The following is a 17,223-nucleotide window of genomic DNA, read 5'->3' on the forward strand; positions in this document are numbered from 1 at the left end:
GCTGGACAGAGATATGGGGGTGGGTGCATATCACTACCAGCAGTGGACAGACATATGGGGGTGGGTGCATATGACTCTCAGCAGTGGGCAGAGATATGAGGGGTGGGTGCATATGACTCCCAGCAGTGTCCAGACATATGGGGGTGGGTGCATATCACTACCAGCAGTGTCCAGACATATGGGGGTGGGTGCAGAGGACTCCCAGCAGTGGACAGAGATATGAGGGGTGGGTGCATATCACTTCCAGCAGTGGACAGAGATATGAGGGGTGGGTGCAGAGGACTCCCAGCAGTGTCCAGACATATGGGGGTGGGTGCATTTCACTACCAGCAGTGTCCAGACTTATAGGGGTGGGTGCAGAGGACTCCCAGCAGTGGACAGAGATATGAGGGGTGGGTGCATATCACTACCTGCAGTGGACAGAGATATGAGGGGTGGGTGCAGAGGACTCCCAGCAATGTCCCACTCCCAGGAGGATGGATGTCTTTCACACACTGCATGACACACCACATGTGGGTGTGTGGACATATAACACATGCATACCCACCCATGGCGGATGCAGCACAATACATACCCTGATTTCATGCCAACAGACTGTATAGTCATGTAACTGCATACAAAACTAAGATAGCCAAAGGGAACACACACTGTCACGCACATCCCAGGACTGATAGGAATGTCCAGGTGCTGGTCCAGCCACCAAGATGTTGTCTCTCATGGAAGGAATAGGGTTCAATGCCACTAGATACAATGCCCACAATTGTGAGTCAGGTGCCCAAATACACTGCATAACACGTACCATTTGTGTGTTAGGCCGTGATTACACACATGCATAGTGCTGAAAAGGGACAATTTGTCCCTGATGCCATTCCTACATACCCAAAACACAAGTACAGTGACTAGCAAGGATGGCACAGACGATTCAGCAGGAGACATCAGTGAGCAGGCATGGCCATTGTTGAAGGGATCCCTCACCCACAAAGGAAATGTGGACACAGGTCAGCACAACAATTGTGCAACTGTTTGCAGGGACGATGTCAGGTGCCACAGAGGAAGGAGCACTCCTTGGGACAATGTCTCAAAGGAAATGAACACACACTACCAATGATTATTTGCACAGACATTGTGATGGCACACAGATACCATGGTCCACCTCATGACCATCATACAAAAACATATCTCAGAACCCTAACACATTACCAGAACACCAACTTCATGAGCCTCATCACCAACATCAAGCACCTGAAATGCAATAGTGTTGAAAGGAAAAGAAAAGGCTTTATTCAGCACAGAAAAATAATAAATGAATAAGACTATGTACAAAGGCCAATGGCCAGTCCATTTCTCGAGTCCAAGGGTGGACCTAGAGGACCGCGTCCACCCCTACCTTGCCTGCACAAACGAACCTCAAGGTTTGTCGACCGGGGGGGGCATCATCAGTGGCAGGCCCAGGCACCGCAGGGACAGGAGGGGGTTGGGTAGGTGTGGTGGGTGCAGGGGTGGACGTCTCCACCACAGGGGGTGGGGCAGCGCCAAAGGTGGAGGTGAACACGGCGCTGTACACTTCAGCTAGGGCCTCCATCCTAACCCCTGCACCGGAAGATACCCCAGGGCCAACGGAGGGTGTGGTGGCCGAGGGATGGGGTGCAGCGCTCTTTGGGGAGGGGGTTGATATGGGGGGACTCAACTCCCATGCCCGGGGACTTCCTCACACGCTTGTGGGGTGGTGTCACAGTGGGGCTGAGAGCCAGACCAGCCATGTAGCTGTCCTTGGGTGACAGTTTGGCAGGGGAGCTAAGGGGAGTGGTTTTGGAGGAACTGGATTGTGAGGACTGCGGACTATGACTGTGGCTGCGTGTCTGTCGTCTTCCCCCAGATCCTGTGGGTGTGCCTACATCCCCCTGAGTGTGCGTGCCAGGATGTGTGCGCTGTGCCTTACTTGTGGGTGTGCTGGATGTGTCTGTTGGGGTGCGTGCCCGTGACTGTCTGGGTGTGCATTGGGCAGGCATGGGAGAGGGCAGTGTGGATGAGTCCGGGGTAGGGGGGGACGGAGTGCTGCAGGGCAGTAACTGCTGCCGTCAGTGAAGAGTCCATGGACCGCAGAATCCTGCGTTGGTCAGACATCGTTGCTGACATGCCCTCCATGAACGACACCACCTATGGGAGCAGTCTAGTGTGGTCATGGAGGACATTCAGCATCGATGCCTGCCCAACCTGCAACTCCCGCAGTATGTCCACAGACTCTTCACTGAGGGCAGCAGGGGTGACAGGGGCAGGGGGTGCGGTGCCTGGCACGAAGGAGACACGGTGGGACACTGCACGGACAGGAGGGACGGGAGCAACTGGGAGTGCGGAGATGGGAATGGAGGAGGCGGGGGCAGATGTGGGGATGCTGCCAGTTGGTGTTGCAGCCTCCGCCTCCTCAGGGAGTTCAGCCTCGGACCCGTCTGCGTCGTAGCTGCTCTCGCCTCCAGACAGGTCCTCCAACTGACTCCCCTCGCCCTCCATACCACTGGCTCCTGCTGACTCCACAGCACTGGCGGCACTGTCTCTGGGTCCCTCCTCCAGGTCCATGCAGGTGTCTCCCTTGTTTTCGGTTGATGATGCTGTGGGCAAGGAGAAGAAACCAAAATGCATCAGTCACCTATATACATCTGACACATGAGCACAAAACAATTGCTCACAGTGCATATCCGGCAATGCATCATGAGTAACAGCTACATTACTCCGCACATATGTATGCCCTGTACTGCCCAGTTGGTAGACCCACTATGCCACTTGGACACCATGAAAAAAAGAACACACCAGGCCACAACTTGAATGAGAAATACACTGAGAAGCTAGTGTCTGTGAACCGGTAAGCACAGCAATACAATGAAGTCATGCCACCTCTTGTTTACCCTGAAAGAAAAAGTAGTGGTGCACCCAAGGTAAACTAACACACCTCAATACTCAAGGTGTCACCACACTCAGAGACCTGTAAGTACTTTGGAACACAAAACAAAAAAATGTGGTTACCTTGGGACTCACAATACTTTACACAATCGACATGTTTTGAATGGTGAAATTCGCCATCTCGTGAAAAGAACACTCATGTGCCTGGATGAAATATGTTGCACAAGGCAGTGCACACAAAAGTACATTTACCCTGTCATTGAAGAAGCTGACACCTTTTCTAAGAAGCCACAGTTAGAAATAAATGTTGTTGCAGAAAGTACATATACATGTGCCCACGGAGGTCTTGATGTCTTGACACTCGTTAATTCGTATCACCAACAACAAAGGAGTCTCACAAAATCCAGACCACAGTGGGGACATGTATATGGAGAATCTGCAACACCAATTTATTCTAACAGTGGGCTCTTTGAAAAGGTGCCAGTGTGTTCAATGAAAGTGGAAATGCCGTTTGGTGTGCACTTCCTTGGGAGATATCTTTCATGCAGGCACATCATTGTTCTTACCACAAATCATCAAATTACCACATTTAAAACATGAAGAACTGTTGACAAGTGCTGTGAGTGCCAAGGTACAATTTATTTATAGTGACAACTTGAATTATGTCATTTGTCACATGGCTATCCGTCACCTGATTACACAGTTGGCTACACATATGACCTACTGCCTGCCATCTGGAGTGGCACACATGTCCACACCCAGGACAATGCATAATCTAATGGGCCTGCAATTGGTTTGAAAAAAAGCCTAGCTGTACTGTGGGGACACCCTCATGGCAAGCCAGAATGTACACACAGATGTCAGCACACAAAGTCAAAACTGCGTTGCATCTGAACCACACACAGATGCCAAAAATGTATGAGCACGATACATGTTTGTAAAAAACTGACACAGGCTGCAAAGCACGAGCATTAAGCACTGGCCACCATCACAGGGGCACTGCACGTTGATTTTCTGTACAGCCAATTCTCACACACAAGTCAGACCTGGCAATGAAAAATCAGGGTTGCACATGTATGCCCCTCCCGCACACCCCCTCCATACCTGTGTCAATGTGACTGATACAGATCAAGAAGTGACACCTCTTATTCAGGGTTACAATAACTGTGCATTAAAACTTGCTTCATTGACACAACATCACCTCGTGGGGCTGGCAACACATATCTGTGACAAACAAACATCAACAGATTGTTGTGAATAGCCACACAGGCACTGCCCAGTGTGAGTATTCACAAGCAAAATGGTGTATCCCTGTCCAGTGACACATGTAGCACACATTTGAAAAAATACAAACTAGGCCAGGTAACAATGCCACAGAGGCAGACCTATGCTGAACCCACAGTGAATGTGCACAGTGTTGGATGACACACATGATTAGGAGGCCAGGGTGTCTCAGGGGACTTTAGTGGGCACACTGCTCCGTGGTCCTGGAATGAGCTGACTCTACCATGTTCAACCGTCATGGCACTATGCATATCTTCCACTCATGCACATCATGTCTGAGGCCACTACATTGGTAATGCATGCTGCAAGGGGGTTCAGTTGAAATCTCACACTCCTATGTTGAGAATCATCATCAGTGACAACAAATATGGACCCCCAACATAGTGAACAGGTCATTGCACAGGCAAGGTACCAACACAAGTCACAGACCACCCTCCAACATGATGCAGAAAGCTATGTGCACTTAGATTCACTGGCACCCTAGATGACCATGTGCAAATGTGATTACACACAGACCAGGGGACACATGTCAAGGAGGGGAAGGGATGAAAAAGAGCCCCAGGTGACAATGGGGAACAGAAAAAGCACTGCACATATCAACTCTGGGAGTGTATTCATGCGAAAGAGCACTTTCAAAAGCAGGCGACACATGACATGACCAAAAGCCATGTACCTACCCCCTCCTTGCTGCCGTCTCTCCTGTAACTGCCTATCGAGGTCAAGGAAGACCACCGCCAGGACACCTCTCATGTGGGGGGTCAGGCGTGGGGGCGAGGACTGTTGATCCCCAGCTGGACCCAGGCGATACGCCGGGTCCAGCACCGGATGTCCTGCCACCTCTTGCGCACCAGGGGCAGCTGCCGACTACGCTCCCCGCAGATCTCACGTCCCTGATGACATTGTTCCAGATCACCCCTTTCTCGTAGGCAGTTACCTGTCAGGAGGACAAAGTGACACTACATCAATACACCTGCTCCATGTCCCAGAGACACATTAGAACATCTTTGAAATGTTGAACAGGGCATAGGATGCTGACATGAATTGTCTCATTCACAACAATAAATAGCCCTGTGTGCAAGCGCCAATGCACTACATGGCATTGAAAGTCAACAGGTGGCATGAGGGGTGCAACACACTCACTGATCATGCCACACACTGTGCAGCACATGGAACAGCAGGCTGATGGCCAGCACGTGCCAAGCAGTCACATGTCCCACTCCACTGACGCAGACCAGACAGACACACCCAGGCACAGATCACTCGCCTGTCATTGACAACAGCGGATACAACCCTCACTCTGCACATGTGCCATTTGTCAGTGGGGAGTCACAGGTGTCGTGCTAGCTCTGCAAGTCAGACACAAAGCACGGCTTACTTGTCACATCAGATGGGTAGATCTGTTGCCTCCACCATGCAGCTGTGGTGCAACACTTCACATAGACACTCACCCACATGACAAGGAACATTCACATACATCAATGTCCATGAGGCCGTACACATCATGTGGACACTCTCACCACAGGTCCACTCAACTCATACACATGTGTGGGTACAGTCACCTGTCACACCGGGGGGACCACTGAAACACCTCAGGACAACAGGAAAAAAAGCCACCAAGGATTTGCCAGGCTGAATGTGTCATGCATTATGCAGTGAAAGTCACTGTAAGCACTATGCAAGTGAGGAGTGCACACAGGAACTACATCATGCTCTGCATGTGAGCCATAAGCATGAACCCCCGACACAACATTGCATGTGTGTCCCACCTGGACACTATATTGACTGTCACACAACAGGTGCATAGGCAAAGGTATTGGAGTCAGCACTCACCTGCTCCCCTGGTCTCCCATGCAGGCTGGGGTACTGTGGGAGGAGGATGTCCAGCAAGGCTTCATTCTCCTCCTGGGTGAATGGCTGGGCCCTCTCCACAGTACGTGACATGGCCGAGAGATAGCAGAGACAGCAGCAGTGTTGTCGACTCTTGAGTTGTGCAAGCAAGTGCCCTCTCATGGCTGCTGGCTGCCTTATTATCTGTCTTGCTGAGGGGCATTCATTTTGAGGATTACATAGTGATTGGTCTGAATCATTCGCATCGTACGTTTACTCCAATCCCTTTAAACATACACCAGCGACAGCATTTGCATCGTTCAAACTTTGAGCATCATGTCAAGTCAACAACCACTTTGCAACATTGTATTTTGTGGCCAACTGACTTTTCCAGGACACCTGATGGACAAATTTCAACTGAAAACTCGGTATCCATGACAACCAGCATGCATTTATGGCCTAACACTTTTCCTTTATGTGTCCCCTATGTAATTTTTAAATCCACACACAGGTACTGTGCGTTTCACATGTACCCCTACGGCACCTGTTGTACAGTGCGTTTGACACGTACGTGTACGCACTAGTGGTACACGTATGTGTACTACTAGTGCGATCCCCTTACGGGTATGCACTAGTAGTACACGTACGTGTACGCACTAGTAGTACGTGTACTACTATTGCGATCCCCTTACGGGTACTACTAGGGTGATCCCCTTACGGGTACGCACTAGTAGTACACATACATGTACGCACTAGTAGTACACGTAAGGGGATCGCACTAGTAGTACACATACGTGTACTACTAGTGCGTACACGTAAAGGGATCACAATAGTAGTACACGTGTACTACTAGTGCGTACATGTAAGGGGATCGCAATAGTAGTACACTTACATGTACGCACTAGTAGTACATGTACGTGTACTACTAGTGCCATCACCTTACGGGTACGCACTAGTAATACATGTGTACTACTAGTGCGTAACTGTAGGGGGATGGCGCTAGTAGTACATGTATGTGTACTACTAGTGCGTACACGTACGGGTACGCATTTCACACGCTTACAATGGTAATACAGGTGTACACATGCCAGGAATGGAGGGCTACCAGTCGCACAAGGATGCCCATCAAGTACTTTCATGTGCAGGCCCTCGGTGTGTTAGCCAGTGATATTGCCCAGGTCATCTCATCTAATTGCACAATTGATGTGTGATGACCTGTGGACACATGTCATGTGTGATGTGGCACTATGTGGCACACATCACCTTGACACTTGCCACATGTGTGTCTGTAGTCCAACTGTGTCATGCACAGCAGCAGTGGGATGGCACAGTCATCAACACCCGCACCTGTCTCCTGATGCCAGGGACAGGGATACTCTATCAACTGACCTGTCACGATCAGCGTGCCCCTTTGGGACTATGTCAGGTGTGTGTCATGTGTTCCCATGAGCTTGATGTCAGTGTCCCATCAACTGCATCTGCTGTTGGTGCATCCAACAGGGGTCTGTGTGGAGATGGGCATGGAACACATCTACGCACACCATGCCACATGTGGATTCCCACGGCTGTAGGGTCTGTGTGCATCGGACATCATATTTTCCCAGTCATACATGTGTGCGTTGTCTCAATGGCTGTGTCTTTGTGTTGTCACGTGTACCCCTTCATCGCACTGTGTTTGATATGTACATTTGACATGCCATGTGACCTGTGCGTGTGCCTTTCAGTCAGCTGTCTGGATGAGATGACATCCTTCCAATGCAGCTATGTGGTTGTGTGTCACTCCGGTGATATCTGTGGCTCTTCAGTCAGACTGGCGCCCAAATCATTTCAGGGCATGTCATGTTGACTTGACAATCAACAGGTGTATCTGGCTTTTTGTAGGAGTGCCAGCAAGCTGGCATATGTGTCTTGTATGTATTGCACACACCCGACTCCATAGTTACCTGATGTGTATTAGCAGTGTAGCATGTGCTATGTTCATTGACATTGATATTGGCAGACTCTCAATCTTCATTCTTACAACCAATGTATTGCAGGGCACTGCCTGTCCCAAGACCAATGCCAGACTTGGGTGCCATGAGGGAACGTGCCTGCATCCGACGTTACAGATTCACTAAACAGTTGATTGAGGACTTGACTGACAGGCTGGCACCACACCTCCAACCGCGACACAGGTATCCGACTGCGCTGACCCCAAAGATGAAGGTGATGGCAGCCCTACATTTTTTTGCCACAGGTACGTTTCAATTCGCCATAGCTGATGTTGGTGGCATGTCACAGACAATGTTCAGCCGTGTCCTGCGTGATGTTTTAGCAGCCATGTTGGAGCACCTTGATGAATTCATCACATTTCGTACTCCTGAGGAGTTGACAGATGTCAAGGGTGATTTCTATGCCCTGGGAGGGATGCCCCATGTCATTGGGTCCATTGATGGTACACATGTGGCTTTGGTACCACCACAGGCACAGGAACAAGTCTATCACCATAGAAAACACTACCACTCGATAAATGCCCTTGTGGTGTGTCTTGCTAACATGCTGATTTCCCATGTCTGTGCACGTTTTCCAGGATCAGCACACGATGCCTACATCATGAGGCGTAGCAGGGTTCCACAAATGATGCTGCGCTGCACAACGAACGAGCATGTTTTGTTGGTGGGTATACTCTGTTTGTCCTGTGTGTTGCGGTATCTTTGGCTCTTACGGCATCACCTGACCTACTTTTGTACATGATGTTTCCATGTAGGGGACTCTGGATATCCCAACATGCCATGGCTAATGACACCTCTCCGCAACCCAAGAACAGCTGCAGATCACAGGTACAACAATGCACACGGGCAGACCAGGCGAGTGATTGAGAGGACGTTTGGCCTCCTGAAGAGTCGATTCCGGTGCCTGGACAAGACAGGCGGGCCCCTCCCTTATGCCCCGGAGAAGGTCTGCCGAATCTTCCTCGTGTGCTGCATGCTGCACAACATGGCAGTTGAGAAGGCAGTGCCAATCATCCTGGAACCGGATAAGCAGGAACATCCACCTGTGGAGGATCAAGGGCTTGCTCACGAGGCTAGTGATGAGGAGGAGGAGGATGATATCCGGAGTCAGCTCATACGCAACTTCCTCTCATAATGGTGAGTCAATGGGTATGAGTGTGCAAGCTTGTAGCATTGAGTGGCATGTGTTGCAATGTGTGTGTCCAGCTGACTGAATGCAAAGTGACTTGGATGTGTGTCTTGATGTGTCACTCGAGTGATGATGTCATGCCACACAGTTTTGCGGGGAGACTTTCTTTGCAATTTACATGTGTCAAACATGGTTAATGTTTGGTAAATGTCCATGTGTGCGGTGATAATTGTTTTAGGTGACTTCTTGTGTGTCTGTCATTCCCAGGTATTTTGCGCCTGTTGTCTGCTCGTGTCATCGTTGTCCTCCTGCTATTCCTCATGAGGATTGCAACGTGTGCTGAATCAGCGTTCCATGCACGGACATGTGGAAAGGTCAGTCTTGGTAAGGTTTGCAGCAAGGTTTTTTTGTGGTGGTACGGGTTTGGAATGTGTGGGGACTGCTTCTGTGCATGTTGTGGTACCATGCATACATGTCTTCTCACCATGGAGCATATCACATGTAGCATCACTCCCATGACATGATAGTCACCCTTCTTGACAGTCATCTGTAGTGGAGTATGGCGTCTGATGAAGGCATCAATGTGTGTAAACCTTGCCTCTGAAACATTGCAGATGCTACGGGTGGACATAGTGGGGGACATCACAACAACAGGCTCCATGGGGAATTGCAGCCTCTCCGTGTGCAGCAGGATATGTTAGGCTCATCCCCTTGACTTGTGTGCCAGTTCATTGGGATTGACATCATCCGTGTTGTGAAGGGGGTGTCCAGCGTATGTCCCACATGTTCTGTCAACTGACCTTTGAGCCTGTTAATATGGATGCATATCCCTTTGTGTGTGTATGTGGAATAAAGGTGTTCAGCACAATCCAAGTGCCTCATCTCTGTCACTGCAGCTCTCTTGACAGTTTGCATGCGTCATCTATGGCATAATTGTCAAAGATTGAGCATCTGTGTGTATGTGTACTTTGGCAACATGCATGCAGTGCTTTATGGCTAATAGTCTCTATTGTGCATGAAGTACCTGGTTGTGTATGTATTTGTGCAGGTTGCTCCCCACAACGGGACGTGAACGCCTGCTGATGGTGTGCGTCCTTTGCGCATCTCCGCATTTTGTTGCCTGATCCAGTGGCTGTAATTTATGGTGATTGTTCATACATTTTCTCGTAGTGACCCATGAGTAACCTGACACTCCTTCCTTTACATACACCTGTTGCACTGCGCCTTTCAGACCTTGTCTTTGTGTGCTACTTTTAGCCTAATTTCTAAACCCCTCCGCCTGCTGCTGCCTCACCTGCGGCACCGCCCCACCGAGTGCCCTGATTCTGCAACCCCCACGCCTCAAAAATGCTCTGGCCTTCCCCCTCCACCCATTTGAAATGCAGGCTGCAGCTTTTCTGTGCCACTGTAGCCCCAGCGCTGTGCCAAAGGCAGAAACGTCTGCGCCTGCAACATGTACAGCGCACGACCTCTGGTCTTTGCATGACCCACGTCACACAACAGGCTCATGCTGCAGCCACTCTCCAAGCAATGTCATCGTGACAATCATCCTCCTGCTTTCAGGCAACCCCTAAGCACACACACGACACCTTCGCATGCTGAGTGTGCTACTCCAACTGCCTACACAGCGATGCCCAGCCTACAAGACCCTGTCAGAACAACCAGGTAATGTGCCTCCTACTCCACACCCGCTCTGTCCACCAGCACGCCATTGGACTCTGTTACCTCCTCAACACAACAGCCCCACACATCACCTTCATGACTGTAACCTGGACAAAAGCATCCTCAGCACATGACGTCTTCATTGCCATCTCAGACGGATACAAGATCACCCGCAGGGACGGCCACACCAATCCCGGGGCATGAATTGCTATTTATTCACAAGTACACCCTCAGAGTCACAAATCCGGGTTTGCAGCAACTCCATGGCAACCCTCAGTGTAACACTCCTCTACAGATATGCAGGCCTACATCCACTATTCCGCTAAGCCATCAACACGTACATCTGCACGCACGCCCTCACCTCCTCGGGCTACATGTGTCTGGGGGCCGGTCACTTCTTGCTGGAGGGGAACCACCCCACCATCCATCATTGGTCTATCAACATTTGAATCCACGTCTCCGACAAGCAACACACTGCCCCACACCCCGCTACCGATCCCCCAAAGATGCTTGATGTAAGTCACCACAGACAAGCTGTGTAGGACACTCAAAACAACACCCCCGCCACACCCTGCAACCTCACGCACTGAATCAGCAATTGATCCAACAATCTTGCCACATTGACGGACTTTCCTGTGAAGCACAACAACAGTTAAGGCACCTGGGACAAGGCAGACCTACTGGACTCCTACAGACTTAGCCGGACTCTTGTGCAAGCCTTGCAACACAAAGAGCCATCATTTGCCTTAAAGCCCTGGTAAACACCACACACAGCCATAACCATATCATCAGCAAGGACAAGTGGAGATCCTTCAGATAGTGCCGAGACACCCAAACACACAACATCAAGGAGCTCATCAGCATTGTGAGTGAACTGACAGCAGATCTCCATCCAAGACACCCCACCCTTGCACAGCAGATCACATCCCTTGTAACTTTGTACCACTGCAAGCTCATGGGCATACACGACAGCCTTGGCACCCAGAGGCAGACAGCACTATTATCCGCAGGACAAACCCCCATCAGGTTATGGACTCCCATCAGCAGCAATGACACAACCTGGCTCATGTGCAACATACACTCTGGCTCTCCATCAGGCCGCTTCCCACACAGCATCTAAACCACATCATTCCACATCCTTGAAGCCCACGTCCAGCGCGTCCTGAATATCTCCTTTGAGTTTGCCACATTCCATGGGTGCAGGAGGCATGCAGAGACCCAGGCCCTTTTTAAACAACGGACGGCAGTACCGCAGGATCTCCTGGTACATCACCCTGCTTCCCTTTCCTACCCATCAAATGTCATCAGGAAGACACTCAACAAGCAAATGACAATTTTCCTCCATGCAACCATCTCCAGGCAACCGGCACCAGACCACCTTCCACAGTAATCACACCACTGCAATCGTCAGCATTGCCACCACCAACGACAACTTTGCCATGCTCAACAATGGTGAGGCCACCACCCTTGACCTCTCAATGGCCTTCTACACCATGTGCTACCACACTGTCAGCTCACACATCTCCAACACTGGTATCCAGAAGAGGGCCCAGGGTTAAATCAGGAAGTCGCTCACCAGCAAGGCCCAGGGAGTCTGCCTCCACCCTTCAGCATGTAGTACACTGGGGTCATCTGACCCATGCCACAGGGCTCTTCTCTCAGCGTGACAATCTTCGATGTCTCCATGACCCCCCTCTCCACCATCACATACGCACACGACCTCATCATCATCTCGTATGCCATTGACACCCAGCTGCTCCTCAAACTCACCAAAGACCCAGCCATTGCCAGATCCAAACTTCAAGAAGGCATGAGATCCGTAGAGGAATGGCTGAACATCAGCCACCTGAGGCTGGATTTGGACAGGACAGAGGTTGTCATCTGAGGATTTTCACCTTACAGCTGGGTCAACTCCCTGTGTCCCACTGGTCTGTGCACCGCACCAGCTCCCAGTGGCCACGCACGCAAGCTGGTGTTCATCATGGACCCATCGCTCACAATTACCATGCAACTCACCACCATCTGTACCTCATGCTGAAACACCTTCCACATGCTGCAAATGACCCACAGATGGATCCACTCCAAGGCAAGACAGACCGTCCCCCTGGGCCACGACACCAGCCGGCTCAACTACAGCACCGGCCTATATGGAGAACAACGGCAAAACTGCAGGAGAAGTTGTCCACATCCAGGGTGCATCCGCACACCTCATCTGCAACATCCCCCGCCCCAGCCACATCACCCTCCACCTGAGATAGGTACAATGGCTCACTGTGTGCTGCAGGATCACCTTTAGACTCCTCAATCACACTCAGGAGGCAGTCCACAACCCCAGTCCCAACACGACCTTGGATATCTGTCATCCAACACCCCGTTGGCCCAACTCCATGCAGCCCACCTTGCCCTGGCCACCATTCATCACATCCACATAAAAACCGGGCACATCAACATGACCCATGTCCTCTACACCTTCATGATACTCCTCCAAATTGGTCTGTCTGAGCAGTATTGCAAGCAACCCCATAGCAGGTTGAGGCCATCACGGGTGAGTATTGGGCTCCATGTCTGTATTTTGTGAAACATTGTGACCCATGTGTGTCCTCGACCGGACTCAGATCCAACTGTATGGATGGCTGGAGTTCGTTCCACACTCAGGCATACTTCGACACATCCCCACACGTATGTAGTGGACTCATGCTAAATGACTGCAACATAAAATTTAATGTCTTCATTTTTTATTTATAGCTCTGGGGCGTGATTTGTGCACAGAAAAGGGTGCTATGCAGGGACCATAGAATCCAAAGTTTACAGAGGGGGATGGGATCCTTGGCATTTGAAGTCATCAGAGTCCAGACCACAGTGTTTGGCATCATTGGTTAGACTGTGACCAGCAAGTCCATGTGGCAGATGATGTCAGTCAATGAGGTGATGCTGTCGCACATGAAGACCAGGTACCAGGCCAGGTGACCTGGGAGATGTGGATGGGCCGCTGCCTCTCATGGTCTTTTCCGTGGACGACCCACCTTCCTCGCGGGACCCTCAGATGGAGGCCTTGACGATGCTTGGGACGCTCCGTCGGACGAATCCTCCTCCTCCTCCCTTCCTGTGGCTGGTGGTGGTCTGCGCCTCGTGGCACAGGGAGGGTTGCCCATGTTGTCGGCGATCCGACGGAGTTAATGGCTTATGTCCCTTTGCACCGCCAGGAGCTCAGCCAGTCTTGCCTCCATCCGTCCTTGGTGTTCTTGTTGACTGGCGTGTTGCTCGGCCCGCTGGTTCTTGATCTCTGTGAGGGTCACCACTACCTGGCTGAACTCCCTGGTGTCACGCCGGTATGCCTCCATGATGTTGTGGATGTGTGACATACCAGTCCCTTCAGCTGGCTGGTCAGGTTCTCGCCTCCGCCGTCCTCCACTCCCACCACCCCTGCCCACACGAGCCTGGCCTGCCGTTGTGGGCACATCGGTTCTACGGGACCCTGAGGGATGGCAGTGACGGTGTTGTCTGCATCCTCCTGGGTGCCCGCTGCACCTTGTCCCTCCTGGTCAGACTGGCTCAGTTATTCACTGCGGGCAGGGCTCCTCGGTGTTTCCTGGGATGTGGCAGGAATGGGGGTGGTGGTTGGCACAGATGGTCCTGAACCAGGTTCTGCAGGGGTTTGGACACCAGAGGGTCCAGGTCGGTCGGGGTCATCCGTGGAGTGTTGAGAGGCGTCGCTGCCGGTGGGATCAGGTTCCTCCCAAGCCTGTGACTGTGATTCTTCCCCCCCATTGTTGGGGGGATATTCATCACGTTGCCCTGTGTGTGAGAGACAGACAATGTTAATGCTGTTTCATGCAACATGCATGTTTCATACACATTGAAGTTGGCACTGTTCCTCCAGGTAGTTGTATGTGCCTAGCATTCTCCTCAATGTTCACTTGTGGATGGGTATGTTGCAGGGGACAGATTGATATGTTCTCCTGAGTCTTTGATATGTCGATTTGTGGCTTGGATGCTTATTCGGCTATGTATTGGTCTTGTTGTGTTGCATGTCCATTGTGACAGTGGGTAAATCCATTGCCTGTCCTGGTGGTGTCTGCTTGTGTAAGGGGTGTGTGTGTGTGACAGGGCCTGCTGGTGGGTGTAGTGTGATTTGGCCCTGGGGCTCCCAGGTGATGTAGCTGTCCCCCCATGGAGCATGCTGCCATGACAGTGAGTGTGAGTTCCTGTCCTAGATATCTGACCTTGGTGTCTTGGTGTTTGTGTTTGCACTGGTCACAGGAGGGCCTTGTGCTGCCTACACCAGAGCCAAGTGTCAGCTATCTTGTCAGTACTTTCCCAATCCCTGTGCATTGCGCATGGTGCATGGGTATGTAGCTGGGCCATATGGGATGAGGGCAATTGTGTCTGATTTATGATTCTAACATGCGTTTTGTGCCACCCACCCTCCCAGCATACCATCCATCCATCTTGGGTTGGTGCTTCATGTAGCATGGGACATAGCATGGCCTTGCTTTTTCAATGGGGCACACACATGTTATTGGCATTTGCGTAGTTTTTGACTGTGGTTCTGGCCGGTGATGGTTTGGGGGTAGTTGCGTGCATTTGGTGTAGTTGGTGTATGGATGGCATTACCCCCATGTTACGTAAGTTGTTTGTGTACTCACCAGGCTCGGCAACTCCTTGGAGTCCATGTACTCCCACCGGCGGAAGCATGGCCATCACCTTCTCCTCCCAGGGATGGTAATGTACTGGTCTGCGGGGCGCACCACCTCCAGTGGGCGTATTCCGCATTCATTTTGCGCTTGACCGCCCTCCGCAGATCGTACCACCTGGCTTGGCATTCATTCCTGGTCCTTCTGATGGGTGCAACAGCATTCACCCTATCGACAATCCTCTGCCACAGGCGTGATTTTTCAGCTATGCTGGTCTGTCTGACCAATGTTCCAAACAGCTGTGGCTCGACTCTGATGACTTCATTGATAAGGATCTCCAGCTCCTCCCTTGTGAACTTTGGATTCTTGTCTTTGGGCATGGTGTAGGGTGAGGGTGTGGATGGTTGTGGGTGTGTGGGTCTGAATGTGACGGTGTGGGTGTGAATGTGTAGAGGGGGTATGTGCGAAGGAGGTTGTGTGAAGGTGTATATGTTAAGGTGGATGGGTGCTGTTGTTGTTGTGCTCTATAGCTGCAGTGAGTCTGTTGCAAAGGCTCATGGTTTGTGTGTGTGGGCCCTTTTTATTGGTCCATTTGTGGGTGTGGCTCAGTTAGAATTTTTGGTGGGTGTTTTATAAGGGGTGGTTTTGAGTTTGCCACTCTGTTTGCCTGTTTGGATGTGTCTAGGTCAGTCCTTTCATTTTTTGTGCAGTGTAGACGTGTTTTGTGGTGTTGTGCGAGTCGAATAGACCCTCCTTGTGCTGTTTTACAGTGTCCGTGGTTCAGTACGGTACAGGGGTACGAGTCGTACAGACACACCCCCCCATGCGTTGTGTATGTACGGTCCGTACACCGCCATTGCTATGTACGGTGCGAACACCACCATTGCTATGTACGGTGCGTACACCGCCATCGCTTATGTACGGTGCGTACACCGCCAACGCTATGTACGGTGCGTACACCACCATCGCTTATGTACGGTGCGAACACCCCCATCGCTATGTACGGTGCGTACACCCCCATTGCTATGTACGGTGCGTACACCGCCATCGCTTATGTACGGTGCGTACACCCCCATTGCTATGTACGGTGCGTACACCGCCATCGCTTATGTACGGTGCAAACACCCCCATCGCTATGTACGGTGCGTACACCCCCATTGCTATGTACGGTGCGTACAACCCCATTGCTATGTACGGTGCGTACACCGCCATCGCTTATGTACGGTGCGAACACCCCCATCGCTATGTACGGTGCGTACACCCCCATTGCTATGTACGGTGCGTACAACCCCATTGCTATGTACGGTGCGTACACCGCCATCGCTTATGTACGGTGCGTACACCGACATTGCTACTGTACGGTGCGTACATAGACATTGCATATGTACAAGTCATTCCCCGTGTGCGGGACGGACGTTTTACGTACAAATCGTAAATCGGGAAGCCGGTCCGGATCATACTAGTACGGTCGGACTGCATTTTTACGATTCGTACAGAAAAGTGTCCGGGTACGTCTCGTACAACTTTTCCCGATCTGATTCGTACGGATAGGGCTGATCCGTATGTACTTTTTCCCGTACGAATCGTACTTCACGGATCGGACGTCACTTGTACGATTTGTGCGGAAAAAAATACGGTTACGAGTCGTATGGGAAAAAAAAATACAGGATTGGAATCGACCCCTTTATGTGACAGGATTAGCAACATTTTGGACATTAAATTAAAACCACTGTTGGAGAGACTAACAGTCCTTGAGAAGAGACTTGGTCATATAGTTAGTAATGACAAATCACACAATGCT

The 17,223-nt window shown here is 51.0% G+C and overlaps 1 long non-coding RNA gene across 2 annotated transcripts in view; it reads right to left on the minus strand.

Moving 5' to 3' along the window:
• The window catches only part of LOC146857998 (uncharacterized), a 224,876-nt gene that overhangs the window by 95,879 nt on the left and 111,774 nt on the right, over positions 1-17,223 (minus strand). The window contains exons 2-3 of one of the 2 annotated variants that reach the window (XR_014979974.1): positions 2,511-2,606; positions 1,201-1,242 (exon numbers count right to left, since the gene is read on the minus strand). The exons of the other annotated variant lie outside the window; for it this stretch is intronic. This is a non-coding gene — a long non-coding RNA (uncharacterized LOC146857998). The remainder of the gene's footprint in view (positions 1-1,200; positions 1,243-2,510; positions 2,607-17,223) is intronic. 2 annotated transcript variants of the gene reach the window in all.

This window comes from Triturus cristatus, chromosome 3_2 (assembly GCF_964204655.1).
Source record: "Triturus cristatus chromosome 3_2, aTriCri1.1, whole genome shotgun sequence".
Lineage (NCBI taxonomy): Eukaryota > Metazoa > Chordata > Amphibia > Caudata > Salamandridae > Triturus > Triturus cristatus.